General features: G+C 34.1%; 1 protein-coding gene across 1 annotated transcript in view; it reads right to left on the bottom strand.

Moving 5' to 3' along the window:
• Nucleotides 1-10,537, bottom strand: part of GNGT1 (G protein subunit gamma transducin 1) — a 39,059-nt gene extending 28,522 nt beyond the window's left edge. Inside the window, exon 1 of the mRNA XM_019798587.1 lies at nt 10,505-10,537. The gene's annotated coding sequence lies outside the window, so the exon portion shown is untranslated. The remainder of the gene's footprint in view (nt 1-10,504) is intronic.
• Between the last annotated feature and the right edge of the window lie 5,156 nt (nt 10,538-15,693).

Here is a 15,693-nt window from a genome sequence, read left to right as displayed (position 1 = left end):
ACAGCCAAGGAAACAGTCAAAAAAACTAAGAGGCAGCCCACGGAATGGGAGAATATATTTGCAAATGACATATCCAATAAAGGGTTAGTATCTAAAATACATAAGGAACTTATAAACCTCAACAAAAACCAAAATAATCCAATTAAAAATGGGCAGAACAGACATTTCCCCAAAGGAGACACACGGATGACCAACAGACACATGAAAAGATATGCATCATCACATATTATCAGGGGAATGCATATCAAAACTACAATGAAATTCCCACACACACACCTGTCAGAATGACTAAAATCAATAACACAAGAAACAACAGGTGTTGGCAAGGATGTGGAGAGAAAGGAACCTTCATGCACTGTTGATGGGAATGCAAACTGGTGTAGCCACTCTAGAAAACAGTATGGCGATTCCTCAAAAAAGTAAAAATAGATCTACCTTATGATGCAGCAATTGCATCACTGGCTAGTTACCAAAAGAATACAAGAAAACTAATTCAAAGGGCTATATGCACTCTTAATGTTTATAGCAGCATTATTTACAACAGCCAACTTATAGAAGCAGCCCATGTTCATCACTAGATGAATGGATGATAAAGAAGATTCATATATATATATGTAATACATATATAATTTATATATTATAATTTATATATATAATTATATATATAATATATATAGTTCCACTGTATACATACACACACACACAATGGGATAATATTAAGTCATCAAAAAGAATGAAATCTTGCCATTTGCAACTACATGGATGGAGCTAGAGAGTATAATGCTAAGCAAAGTAAGTCAGAGAAAGACAAATACCACACGATTTCACTAATATGCGGAATTTAAGAAACAAAACAATGAACAAAGGGGAAAAGAGAGACAAAGAGAGAGGGAGAGACAAAAAACCTGACTTAATTACAGAGAACAAAACTGATGGTTACTGGAGGAGAGGTGGGTGGGGGGATGGGTTAAAGAGGTGATGGGGATTAATGAGTGTACCTGTGATGAGCACAGCACAGGGTGATGTATGGAAGTGTTGAATCACTGTATTGTACACCTGAAACTAATATAACACTGTTAGTTAACTGGAATTAAAGTAAAAGCTTAAAAAAAAAGAAATATATTGCTATTATTTTCCCCTCTCTGACAGTCTTTTTGCCTGAAGCCCCAGAGGGTTTTTCTTTTAGAGCCTATTAATTTTACCAGATAATGTATCATAATTGACCAAAATTTAAATTTCATAGTTGTTTTTCTTCTTGCAACATATATTTATACATACACGCTACTTGCTTTGCTTATTATATCTAGAATTTTTCTTTTGAATACCTTTCTCTTTCTCCCTCTCTCCTATTTTGTATATGTTCTCTTGGCTCTTTTCATTCCTTATTCAAATGCTCCTTATTTCACTCCTGGAGCTATTTTCTGTTGAACAGTTTGTAACTGTCTTTATTTCTAAAATGGTTTTTTTTTCCATTTCTTTCCTGAGTTTGGCTAATTCCATTTTTTCCAACTATCTACATTTTGTCATTTCTATTCTTTCTTATTCTTATTCAAATCATTTCTTATTCTTTATTTCTCAGTCTTTGTTTTTACGGTGTGTTCTCTTATTTGCCATTCCTAGTTTAGTATTATGGACTTTATATTTGAGTGCTGGGTTATAATTTTCATCTGCTGCATTTTTAGGAATGTTTTCATCAAATGAAAAAATTGCGTCTTCCTTTCTTTTTATTATAGCTTAATGAGGATGTTGTCTGACTATCTGACCTCTTTTTAAATGTCTTGGATTTTCCTAAGTCAGCAACAACCCACATCACTATGGAAAACTACGAGGGGTTTGGGTACTTACTGGATTTCTTAGTTCAAGAACATACTCTTCTGTTCGTACTCAGAAGTATAAAGTCTTCAGTAAATGAGGCCATTTTTGCATGATAGTGTGCCTTCTACTTTCTGTGACTCTTTTACTTTCTATGAGATTCTTGCTTTCCATCTTTTTCTTCCTTCTTCCACTCACTGTCAGATCTTCAAAGGTGAGTTAATTTGGGCTGTCACACTGCCACCCTGAGCACCACCTTCCCAAGATCGCCACCTCTGGTTCTGCAACTTCCTATCTCCTCTCCCAACTCCTTCGTTGGCTGGGCTGTGACTTTGATCTATGGGGCCTCAGACTCCCATGGAGGTAAAGCCATCTTTTTTTGGGTGGGGGGTAACCTTATAATATTTCACCAACTACAGGTCCCTACTACACTCTGTTTTCCTGCATCATCTTCACAGTCTTTTCCCGGTTACATGTAAATGAGCATTTGTGTGTTCCCTTTCTCTTAGTTTTGCTCTACATGTGAGTTGTAGGTGGTTTTATTAGATCTCTTTGTGGATTTGTACAGTCTTTGGAGGGTGTGTGATAGACTACTATTTAAGTAACCAGAATTATCCTAGGGAAATCTGAAGTCCAAAACATTATGCTAAAACTAAAATAGTATTTTAAGTTTTAAAAACCATAGATTTTCCTATTCTCTTTTTAAACCTACTTTGATTTTTATATTCCTCTTTCTTAATGCTTACAGAATATAAATTATATGTTGACACTACCTTCAGAGCCTAAGACCCTTAACCCACAAATGCATTTGTAACTTTAGCTTATTTAGCATTTGATGCTAATAGACTCTTCAGCAAAGACATAAATTGATGTAGTCCTAGACTAGAGTTTCATATTAGAGGCCAGCAGTTCCCCTCTGAGACTAAAATGGAGGTTAATCTTCTATCTTACATGTTTTGCTTAGAGAATTCTTTTGATACTTGATATTGAAGAGGTCTGCCCTTTGTTCTTAGCTGTCCTCTCCTGGAAATTTCTCATCTGAATCACAGCACTATAATTCTTATGACAAATTGATATTCTGCATTGTGTTTTAATCTTTTTAGATAACTTTTACTTGTAAAACACATTTTTTTACAAGAATAAAAAAACAGTGGAGTTGTTCAGCTGTCATTTTTAATATATTCCTAGTCCTTTTATATTCCTTGAATTTATCAGAGCTAGATGAATGATGGTATATCACCAGTTTAATTATTACCTGCTAAAAACAAACTTTTGTTTCAAATATAGTCTACAATTTTAAGTGAACAACCAAAGTTATTTACTTTTCAACAAATATTGCTGTCTATAATAAAATGTGGTAAAATGTTATTTTTTAAAATCAACCTTTTGTGTGTAAATGTCACTTCTCATAACTGATAATCAAGGCTAGCTTAGTATTAACTGTTAGACTTCAAGGAGACAATTATCTTTAAAATCAGGATATTTCTAAGTTGAGGCAATAGTCCCAAGATATATTAAAGCATTAAACTACTAAAGGCCAGGCATTTGCCTTCTTAAAAAACAGACAGATGGTTATTTCTTGACTTTCTTTTCTAAGGATTTGTATAAATTTTTATAATAATATCACAGTATTTTATTTCTTTTTAAAAGTAATTTCTTCACTCTTTGGATATTTGTTAATTTTTCATTTTAAGAATTAACCCATACCACTAAGTGGATTTGCATTATATATATGTAAATATATATAATGTATACATACATAGATATAAAATGTATATATAAAGTATATATAATGTGTATATATATATAATGTATATATGTATATAACAAAGTATACAGTTAGGATCATATTTCCATCTTGTTTATTTTATCAAATTGTATTATGATGTTTTTCTAGATCCTACCATCAAGACAGGTGGAAGGCCCGGTACCAATCTATGAAAATTCTTTCCTTTAACTCGGGATAATTTAAGATTATTGGGAGCTGACAAGCTTCTTCAGCTGCAAATGATAGCTCTAGACATTCAACTTTAGAGTCAGGGAGAAGTTGCCTCTCTGTCCATGGTGCCTATTTATCCTTTTACGGAACAGGATGCACTGTTAACAAACATTTGCACTCTGCTTTGCTTCTTTGTGCTGTAAGGGGTTGTTTTGTTAAGCCACTTGCCCAAATCAACTGGTCCTACAAAGGAAGTAGGCACACATTGAATCCATATCCTGCTTACTAATGTTGGAGTCAGGAATAGTCCTCAGTCAGCCACACCCAGGCCTTACTGACTCACTCACAGCCACCTTCTTTGGAAGGTGTACCCTAGAGGTGTTATCTGAAAGGAATCAGACATGTTTCAATTGGTATGTGTATAACCCTTGCCCTTTTGCCTGTGCCAGTAACACCTCAGGATTCCATAATTTACTACACTCTATGGAAATAAAAGGCTGAAAAAACTCTCCTTCCTGCAATGTAATCTAACATTCCAAGGACAGCTACTATAAATTCATGTATCTCACTTCCTTTTAGGGAAGACAATCCTAAATATTGTCCTGTTTCTTTCAAAGATGAGCTACCTTGACTATCTCAAAGAAGAAGAAAGGGGTAAAACATACACGGATCTCTCTTGCTGGGCATTATATTAGAATAACAAAGAAAAAAACATTCCTTAGCACATCATGATTCATTTAAATCTTTTCAATTAAAATTTTTCATTTTTTAAAGTTTTGTTGTTTGTATTCATGGAAATGTTTTATAAATCATATACTCTAACTGGTAGTTACTGTCAAATAGAAAAGCTATGATTTGGGGACTAGTTATTTTCTGATTAATCAAATACTAAATCTTTCTTAACTGAAATAATAGATGAGTTTTAAAGTTTTGCCACAGAATGAATCACAAAATTTGCAAATAATAATTATATCTCCTGTTGCCAATATCTAAACAACTTATTCTTTTACTTGCCTTGTCACATTGGCTGAAATTTTCGGAAACAGTGATACATAATAGGAAAGTACTTTTGTTCATTTCTGACTTTTATCAATATACCTTTTGTGTTTTATGGTTAATGATGCCATTGACTACAGGTTTGAAATTAATATTATTTATCGGATTAATGAAGTATAATCATCTTCCTGATTTACTAGGTTTTCCTTACATTAATACATCATGGATCTAGTTATGCAGATGTTCAGCATGTAAATATGATTATTTTTCTCCTTTGATATTCTGATACGACAAATTATCTAATAGATATATCAATATAGCCTTATTTATAAATTCTAAAACTTTAATGTAGTGCTGAATTCTATTTGATAATTTTTTAAAAAGATTTTATTTATTTATTTGGCAGAGAGAGAGAGAGAGAGAGAACAAGCAGGGGAATGGCAAAGACAGAGAGGGAAGCAGGCTCCCCACTGAGCAGGGAGCCCGACTTGGGGGATCGATCCCAGGACCCTGGAATCATGACCTGAGCTGAAGGCAAACGCTTAATTGACAGAGCCACCCACCCACCCAATTTGATAATTTTCATAAAATATAGTCTAAATCCTGTTTTTCTCTAATGCTCTGCATATTTTGGCATTAATGTTATGTCACACACACACACAAATTCTAAAATGTTCTATAATTTTTCTACGTTATGGTTTTTTAAATCATATTATAAGGTTTATTTATTTGGTTTTTGGAGGATTTTGATAACTCATATCTTAAATTGTCTGAGCCTAGCACTCTGTCATAGGAAGTTCTTTAACTTTTTCTATTTTATTTATGACTTTTAATTTATTCAGGCTTTCTGTATCTTCTTGGGTTGATTTTGGTAATCAAAAATTTCCTGTAAAGTAATTGATGGAGGCTTTCAAAATTTTTAACATTAAATTTTATATCATCTATTTTTAAGAGTAAATTTCATTATTTTATCTTTAATTATGGCTTTGCCTACTTTATTAGACTTTTAAATGAACAAACTTTCAATTAAAAATGATTACACTGTACTATCCAAATAAATTAATTTTTGGTTCATATTTATTTCACCACCTTGTTTTTATAAGTACGTAGGTTTTTCTTTTTCCTTAGTTGAAATGGCTTCATATGGAAGATTTGAAAAAAAGCAGAAATCTGTGGTTAGTTCAAAGAAACTCATGCAAAAAAACCAATACTAATTTTAGGAGGGGTTAAAATAGAATTAAATTGAAAATTTTTATATAAGTAGAAAAGAAGCTGACTGCAATGAGAGTATTCTAGGAAAGTAATTTACTGACACTTGATTTTATCAGGTTAAAATAAGATTACTAAAAAATAAAGATACAGTGTGTGGTTTCCAAATTATCAAAGAGAAAAAAAATGAAATTAGAAACATAATTCAAATGAGGGCAAGAAAAGAGCAAAAAAAAGAGTCAAAAGATACAAAATCCAGGATAAATAAAAAGCATAATAAAAGCTTATAAAAATAAATTTAATGGTGATTACATTAAATGCGCCTGGAAAACATTTAAAAAAGACAAAGGTTATATTCCTGAAATAAGTAATAGACTCTAGCTCTTTGCTGTTCAGCAGAGATAAATTTAAACATAAATAAATAGAAAGATTGGCTATAAAAGAACTGAAATACACGCCAGGCAGATACCAATCAAACAAGATATATCTTTAGTTAGTATATCTTTTTAGTATGTAAGGCCAGAATTCCATCTAATATTCAAATTTTAAAAATAAATTTAGCAGGAAAATGTAGCTATTTTAAACTTCTGTGCACCTAAGAACAGATTATCTATATCTATTTATAGCAAAACTGAAAAACTTAGTAGAGTTATAAGAATAAATGAACAAATACACCACCATAGGGGAAATCTTGGTACACTTCTTTCAATAATTGCTAGATGAAGACAGAAAAAGGAAATCACTAAGGCTATGTAGTATACAACTCAAAGTTAATACAATTTGTATCCAATGGACATAAGGAACACAGCCCCCAAACTGCAGAATACACATCCCTTTAAAATAGGGGTCACCAAACTTTCCCTACAAAGGGCCAGATGGTAAATATTTTAGGTTTTGCAGGACATACAGTTTCTACCACAACTGCTCAACTCTACCATTGTATTATAAAAACAACCACAGACAACATATAAATAGATAAGTTTGGTTGTATCCCAATAAAACTTGATTTATAGAAACAAATGGCCGGCTGGATTCAGCCTGTGGGCAAGAGTTTACTGATCCCTGTTCTAAAGCATATGTGGGACACCAATGAATATTACCACCTAATCAAAGCAAGAGTCAACCAATTTTAAGTATTGATATCATATAAACAACATTCTTTGAAAAACATACAGTTCAGTTCGTTGTCAGCAATAAAAAGTTAACCAAAATATCACTTTTGTTTGGAAATTTAGAAAAACACTCATGGGTCAGAAAGAAATCATTGTAAATGAGAAAATATTTTGAAATGAATAATGATGAAAATATTACCTATCAAAACGTGTAGAAGGCAACTAAGAAGTACTTAGGGAAAAAAGGTTAGTATTGAATGCATATATTAGAAAATATGGAAGGGTTAACTTAATAAGTTCACCATCCAAGTTAAGAATTGAGGATTGGTGTCGAAGTAATCTTGAGAAAGAAAAACAAACCTGGAGGTATCACAATCCCAGATTTCAAGATATACTACAAAGACACAGTAATCAAAATAGTATGGTACTAGCACAATGGATTAGGATCAATGGAGCAGGACAGAGAGCACAGAAGAAATCCATACTTATATGGTTAACTAATCTACTAAGAATATACACTACAGAAAAGACAATCTTCAATAAATGGTGCTGGTAAACTGGACAGCCACATGCAAAAGAATGAAACTGGACCTCTTTCTTAAACTATACACAAAAATAAACTCAAAATGGGTTAAGGACCTAAATGTAAGACTTGAAACCATAAAACTCTGAAGAAAGCATAGGCAGTAATCTCTTGGACATTAGCCTTAAAAGCATTCTTCTGTGTATGTCTTCTCAGGCAAGGGAAACAAAAGCAAAAATAAACTATTGGGACTATACCAAAATAAAAAGCTTTTGAACAGAGAAGGAAACCATCAACAAAACAAAAAGGCAATCTACTGAGTGAAAGAAGATATTTGCAAATAATGTATGTGATAAGGGGCTAATATCCAAAATATATAAACTTCTACAACTCAACACCAAAGAAACAATCCAATTAAAAATAGGCAAAAGACCTGAATAGACATTTTGCTAAAGGAAAAAATGCAGATGGTCAACAAACACATGAAAAGATGCTCAACTCACTCATCATCCAGGAAATACAAATCAAAACCACAATGAGATATCACCTCATACCTGTCAGAACAGCTAAAATAAAAAAAACAAAAAACAAAACCAAGTGTTGATGAGAATGTGGGAAAAAAAGGAACACTCATGCACTGTTGGTGGGAATATAAACTGGTGCAACCACTGTAGAAAATAGTACAGAGGATCCTCAAAAAATTAAAATAAAATACCATATGACCCAACAATTCCACTACTGCATATTTACCCAAAGAAAATAAAAACACTAATTTGACAAAGATATATGCACCCCCATGTTTATTGCAGCATTATTTATAATATCCAACATATGAAAGCAATGTAAGTGTCCACCAATAGATGAAGGGATAAAGAAGATGTGGTATACATATACAATGTAATATTACTCAACCATAAAAAGAATGAGATCTTGCCATTTGCCACAATACAGAGGGACCTAGGAAGTATTGTGCTAAGCAAAATAAGTCAGATGAGAAAGACAAATGCCATCTGATTTCACTTACATGTGGAATCTAAAAAACAAGATAAATGAACAAACAAAAACAGAAACAGACCCCAAAATACAGAGAACTGGTGTTTGCCAGAGAGGAGGCAGCTAAGGAGATGGGCGAAATAGATGAAAGGGATTAAGACAAGCAAGCTTTCAGTTATAGAATGGATAAGTCATGGGGATAAAGGTGTAGTATAAGAGAGTCAATAATAATCCAGTGGTTTTGTATGGTGACAGATGGTGATTGCACTTATCATGGTGAGCATAATTTAATGTATGGATTTGTCAAATCACTATGTTACGCACCTGATACTAATATAGCATTGTAAACCATACTTCTATAAAAAATTTTAAAAAAGGATTCGATTATCAAATAAGACTAACACAAATGAGAGATCAAACTTTATTAATAATATCAAGGGTGCAAATAATCAAAAAGCATAGTCAATCTGTGGAGAAATCTAGCACTTTTAGCTGGGCATTCTCAGGTCTTTTTTAAAAACTATATTGGAAATTCTCTGACCCAGACACCCATACTGAAGGAGATTCTTAGGTCATAAACCATCTCTGCTTTATACCTAGACAGTTATAGCTTACATGATATTTTTCAGGCAATCATATCCTATAAATCTATAGATTCCAGGTTCTTTTAACAATTGCTAAATGGCCAGGCACACCGTGCTAAAAGGCCTCTCCTTCTACAAAACCATTTTGTCTGTTTGCTATGAATTCTGTCACTGGTATTTTTACTAGGAGATTAAACTAAGGCATTTGCCTTCTTTCTTTTCCAGGGCATCTCCTCCTCTGGCCAGGAGAGCAAATGCATTGCAGACTTGCTGTTTTAATCATTTATCTCTCAAGAGACCAGTCAGAACAATGCAATAAGGTTAAAAACAAAACCAAATCTCCAAAACTCAAAAAGTGGAAAACGAGGGAAGGATTAATGGTGTAGAAACAAAGGTAAATGGACAAAATAATGCCAAGCAGACCCTGGTTAATTGAAAATATCAATAAAATTGATAAACTTCTAGCAAGATCAACAAAAATAAAAACAAAAAAACAAGACAAAAACAATCACTGTCACAAGACATAAGTACAGATATGAATACAGGTTATAAGGATAATAAGAGACTTTTGCTACCGTTTTTATGCCAATGTATCAGAAATCTTAAATTGATCCTAGAGGAGAATCTTCAACCATGCAAGTAATAAAAGAGAAACATGAGCAAAAGGATTGATTGGAGCTCTGAATGTTATTAACTGAGAATTTAAGACTGAAAAGCGAGAATAAAGGTAACAGAATGGAATGACTTTTGTTTTACGCTCCATCAATGTAGAAATGAAACAACTAACAAAAATCAGGAGACAAAGGAAAGAGAAGGTGGAAAATGGAATCAGCTGGGATAGCAAAACTCAAAGAATACCGCTTACAGCTGAGAAATCAAGTAGTTGGAATAGTAACATATTCACAAATATAAACATGACTAAGATCATACTGTTGAGTAAAATTATGCAGTTAAATTACCAGTGGAAGGTAGAAGATATGAGTTAATTTTCTTGTAGCTCATAGTAGGGAACAGATAGTTAAGGACTAAATAAGGAGGGAACGGCGGGCATTTTATTAAAGTACCCAGTAGAAAAGAAATATCAGACAACTGGAATAAAAAACAAAGAAAACAGAACACCTAGTGAAAGATACATATTTTAAAAATAGAAGAGACTTCTGCTTTTCAGTCTTTTATAAAGAGCTTGAAAGTGGTCATTCTGTCCTCCCAACACCAAAAACAAACAAACCAAAATCAACAACTCTTCTTAGATCCATTAGGTTAATTGATGTCACAGGGTAAACAAACTGCCACCCCGAAAAATAAACAGAAAGGCGAATACAGAGAATCAGCTTACCAGGAGCACAGAGGCCCAGGAGCAGAAGCTCACAACAGACGCCAGGAACTGGTAAGAATGCATAAATGTAAATTGCCTAATTGCTGGAGACTGAGCATGAGCTAGTTTGTGAAGTTAAAAACTCCTGGGGGCCCAGCCTTACAAAGTTGAATGTAGTTTTACAATATGATCCAGCAGTCATTCTCCTAGAAGTTTACCCAATGAATTAAAACTTATGTCAGAACAAAAACCTACACACGAATCTTTATATCAGGTTTATTTATATTTGCTAAAAATTAGAAGCTACCAAGATGTCCTTCAATAAGGGAATGGATAAACAAGCTATGGTTCCACTTTGTAGAATGGAATATTACTAGTAATAAAAAGAAATGAGCTATCCAACCACTAAGAGACATGGAGGAACATTAAATGTATATTGTTAAGTGAAAAAAGCCATTCTGAAAAGGCCACATCCTGTATGATTCTAACTATGTGACATTCTGGAAAAGACAAAACTATAGAGACAGTAAAAGAACTGGTGGCTGTCAGGAGCTTGAGGGGTGAGAGAGGAATAAATAGGTAGAGGACAGTGGATTTTTAAGGCAATGAAACTATTTTGTATTATATTCTATTGATGGATACATAACATTTGTCAAAACACTTTGAACATACAACACGAAGAGTGAACCCTAATGCAAACTTTAGACTTTAGCTAATAATAATAATAATAACCAATATTAGTTAACCAATTGCATCAAATATAGCACACTAATTGAAAATATTAATAATAGGGGAAACTATGTGCAGGAGAAGAGGGGATATATAGGAACTTGCCATATTGCCTGCTCAGTTTTTCTATAAACCTAAAACTTTTAAAAAATAAAGTCAATCAATTTTTAAAAAACCAGACCAAACAATGTAACACACTATAAAAGGACTCAAACATACCTGTCACATCAGTGATAACTTGATTTAAATCACATGGATTAAAAACTAGTTTTAGGGGCGCCTGGGTGGCTCAGTCGTTAAGCATCTGCCTTCAGCTCAGGGCGTGATCCCGGCATTGTGGGATTGAGCCCCACATCAGGCTCCTCTGCTATGAGCCTGCTTCTTCCTCTCCCACTCCCCCTGCTTGTGCTCCCTCTCTCGCTGACTGTCTCTATCTCTGTCAAATAAATAAATAAAATCTTAAAAAAAAAAACTAGGTTTAAATAAGACAAAGAAGGACATAATATAATGTTAAGGGATATGACTCATAACGAAGATATAGCAGTACACATAACAGAAAATCAACTTTCATACAACTGAAATGATAAGAGATGGGGGAAGAGGTAGTAATTAAGTACCCAGTTGGTCATACATGTGAAGCCAGCAAAATACATACACTGGCTCTTTGCTTCAGTTCGTCTTCTTCAGGGCTTCCTAACTGGTATTTCCACGTGACATCTGAAGCTTCTAGAGTTTTTGAGACCATCTTTAGGTAGAAAGACAATTTACAAATTCAAAATTAGGTATGAGCATGCTTGTTTTGAATGAGAAAAATGACAATAAAGTATTGGAGCCTACAAAAGCCGAATCCCTTTTTACTAAGGTCTAAGTAAAGTTACTATAAATGCCTATACAGATATGCTTCCTGATCACACCCTGGCTTCCTTCTCCCTTCAGAACACCCTTTAACTCTCAACAACACCCAATATTCACAGGGCCCAGCAAGTGAAAACCTCCGACTCTCACTCTCCTTTAGTGGCACAGTAAGTCTGCTTCTGTCCTGTGACTATTATTCTCCAGTAACTATAAATCCACAGGACATGGGGATTCAGGAGTATCTGTTAGCCCTAAACTTCTCCACAACCATGAATGACTTCATTCTTGACTCTCAGAAGTTGTGACTTCCCCTCTGGGTATCTAAGGAAAACTTTCTTTCTGGAAACTCCTTCCCTCATGGTCTGGTTGCTTTAAAAACTTTGTTCCCAGCCCCAGTGTTTTGTCATTTTAGTCTTAGCCTTCAGTTTCAGTTTACAATCCCTGAGCTCCATATGGCTGTGTTTCTAAAGGGATTATAAGGTGGAGGTGGAAGATGGTTTTTGGGTCTGTTTGTACAAGGAGATGATGGGGAAAATATGTCCCAAGAGTGAAGTAGCTACAAGATACGAGGGCTTTCCTTCTATTAAGTTTGACCTTCTCTAAATCTATCTCCTGTTTAGGACTATACTGAACTTGTCTTTTTGTTTACCTAGAGTTGTAACAAAACCAAAACCAAAACCTTACCTAGATTTATTATATGTTAGGTTCCAGGAAGAGGAAAAATAACCAGTTCTGAGGCTTAATTCATTTCATATCTTTAGAAGGTACAGTATATCTAGAACATTTTTTTTTCAAAGAGTCAATGGTATATTTTCTGAAAAGCTTTGAATGTCTTGTCTTCATATATGAGGAGGAACACAGCTGGGATATCATTCCCCTCCAGTTCATACAGATATTATTCAATTGCCTTTGCCATTTTATTTTATTACTTATTTACTTTTTTACATTTCTTTCTAAAAATTTTTATTTAAATGCTGGTTAGTTAACATACAGTGCAACATTGGTTTCAGGAATGGAATTAAGCAGTTCATCACTTACATACAACACCCAGTGTTCATCACAACAAGTGCCTACTTAATACCCATCACCCATCTAGCCTATCCCTTACTCACCTCCATCCATCAACCCTCAGTTTTTTCTCTATCATTAAGAGTCTCTTATGGATATTTCCCTCTCTCTCTCTCTCTTTTTCCTCTCCCATATGTTCATCTGTTTTGTTTCTTAAGTTCCACATGTGAGTGAAATCATGATACTTGTCTTTCTCTCACTGACTTATTTCACTTAGCATAATATACCTAGCTCCATTCATGTCATTGCAAATGGCAAGACTTCATTCTTTTTGATGGCTGAGTAATATTCCATTGTGTGTGTATATATATATATATATATATATATATATATATATATATGCCACATCTTTATCCATTTATCAGTCAATGGACATTTAGGCTCTTTCCATAGTTTGGCTATTGTTGATAATGCTGCTATAAACATCAGGTGCATGTACCCCTTAGAATCTGTGCTTTTATATCCTTTGGATAAATACCTAGTAGTTCAATTGCTAGATGGTAGGGTAGCTCTATTTTTAACTTTTTGAGGAACCTCCATACTGTTTTCAGTAGTGGCTGTACCATTTTGCATTTCCACCAACAGTGCAAAAGAGTTCCCCTTTCTCTGCATCGTTGCCAACACCTGTTGTTTCTTATGTTGTTAATTATAGCCATTCTGACAGAAGTGAGGTGCTGTTTCATCATAGTTTTGATTTGTATTTCCCTGATGATAAGTGATATTGAGCATCTTTCATGTGTCTGTTAGCCAGCTGGATGTCTTCTTTGGAAAAAATGTCTATTCATGTCTTCTGCCCATTTCTTAATTGGATTATTTGTTTTGAGAGTATTGAGTTTGAGAAATCCTTTATAGATTTTGGATACTAACCCTTTATCAGATATGCCATTTGCCTTTTAGTTTTCTTGATTGTTTCCGTCACTGTGCAGAAACTTTTATCTTGATGAAGTCCTGATTGTTCATTTTTGCTTTTGCTTCCCTTGCCTCCAATGATGTGTCTTATAAGAAATTATTATGTCTGAGGTCAAAGAGGTCACTGCCTGTGTTCTCCTCTAGGATTTCAATGTTTTCCTGTCTCACATTTAGGTCTTTCATCCATTTTGAATTTATTTTTGTGCATGGCATAGGGAAGCAGTCCAGTTTCATTCTTCTGCATGTGGCTGTCCAGCTTTCCCAACATCCTTTGTTGAAGAGAATTTTTTCCATTGAATATTTTTTCATGCTTTGTTGAAGATTAGTTGACCATATAGTTGTGGGTCCATTTATGGGTTCTCTGTTCTGTTCCACTGATCTATAAGTCTGTTTTTGTGCCAGTACCAAACCGTCTTGGTGACTACAGCTTTGTAATATAGCTTGAAATCCAGAATTGTGATGCGTCCAGCCTTCCTTTGCTTTTTCAGGGTTGCTTTGGCTATTCAGGGTCTTCTGTGGTTCCGTGAAAATTAGCATTATTTGTTCTGGCTCTGCAAAAAATGCTGGTGGTATTTTGATAGGGATAGGCAGTAAATCTGTAGATTGCTTTGGTAGTACAGGCATTTTAACAATGTTTGTTCTTCTAATCCATGAGCATAGAATGCTTTTCCATTTCTTTGTGTCCTCTTCAATTCCTTTTGTAAGTGTTCTGTAGTTCTCAGAATACAGATCTTTTACCTCTCTGGCTAGGTTTATTCCTAGGTATCTTATGGTTTTTGGTGCAATTGTAAACGGGATCAAATCCTTGATTTCTTTTTCTTTCTTTTTTTTTCCCTGCTTTGTTATTGGTGTATAGAAATGCAACAGATTCCTGTACATTGATTTTATATCCTGTGACTTTGGTAAATTCATGTATTAGTTCTAGAAGCTGTTGGTGGAGTCTTTTGGGTTTTCTATATAGAGTATCATGTTGTCTGCAAATAGTGCAAGTTTGACTTCTTCCTTGCTGATTTGGATGCCTTTTATTTTTTTTTTTTTTTGTTGTCTGACTGCTGAGGCTAAGACTTCCAGTACTATGTTAAATAGTAAGGGTGAGAGTGGACATCCCTGTTTTATTCTTGACCATAGAGAAAAAAGCTCTGTTTTTTCCCATTGAGGATGATATTAGCAGTGCGTCTTTTGTATATGGCCTTTGTGATGTTGAGGTATGTTCCATCTGTACCTATTCTGTTCATAATTTTTATCAAGAATGGATGCTACATTTTGTCAAATGCTTTTTCTGCATCTACTGAGAGGGTCATATGGTTCTTCTCCTTTCTTTTATTAATGTGGTATATCACATTGATTGATTTGCAAATACTGAACCACCCCTTGCAGCCCAGGAATAAATCCCACTTGGTCATGGTAAATAATTCTTTTAATGTACTGTTGGATTTGATTTGCTAGTATCTTGTTGAGACTTTTTGCATCCATCTTCATCAGGGATTTTGGCTTGTAATTCTCCTTTTTAGTGGGGTCTTTGGTTTTGGAATCAAAGTAATGCTGGCCTCATAGAAGGAGTCTGGAAGTTTTCCTTTCATTTCTATTTTTTGGAACAATTTGAGAATAGGCATTAACTCTTCCTTAAGTATCTGGTAAAATTCCCCTGG

This window comes from Ailuropoda melanoleuca, chromosome 1 (genome assembly GCF_002007445.2).
Source record: "Ailuropoda melanoleuca isolate Jingjing chromosome 1, ASM200744v2, whole genome shotgun sequence".
Classification (NCBI taxonomy): domain Eukaryota; kingdom Metazoa; phylum Chordata; class Mammalia; order Carnivora; family Ursidae; genus Ailuropoda; species Ailuropoda melanoleuca.
This window is presented reverse-complemented; position numbering and strand designations above follow the sequence as displayed.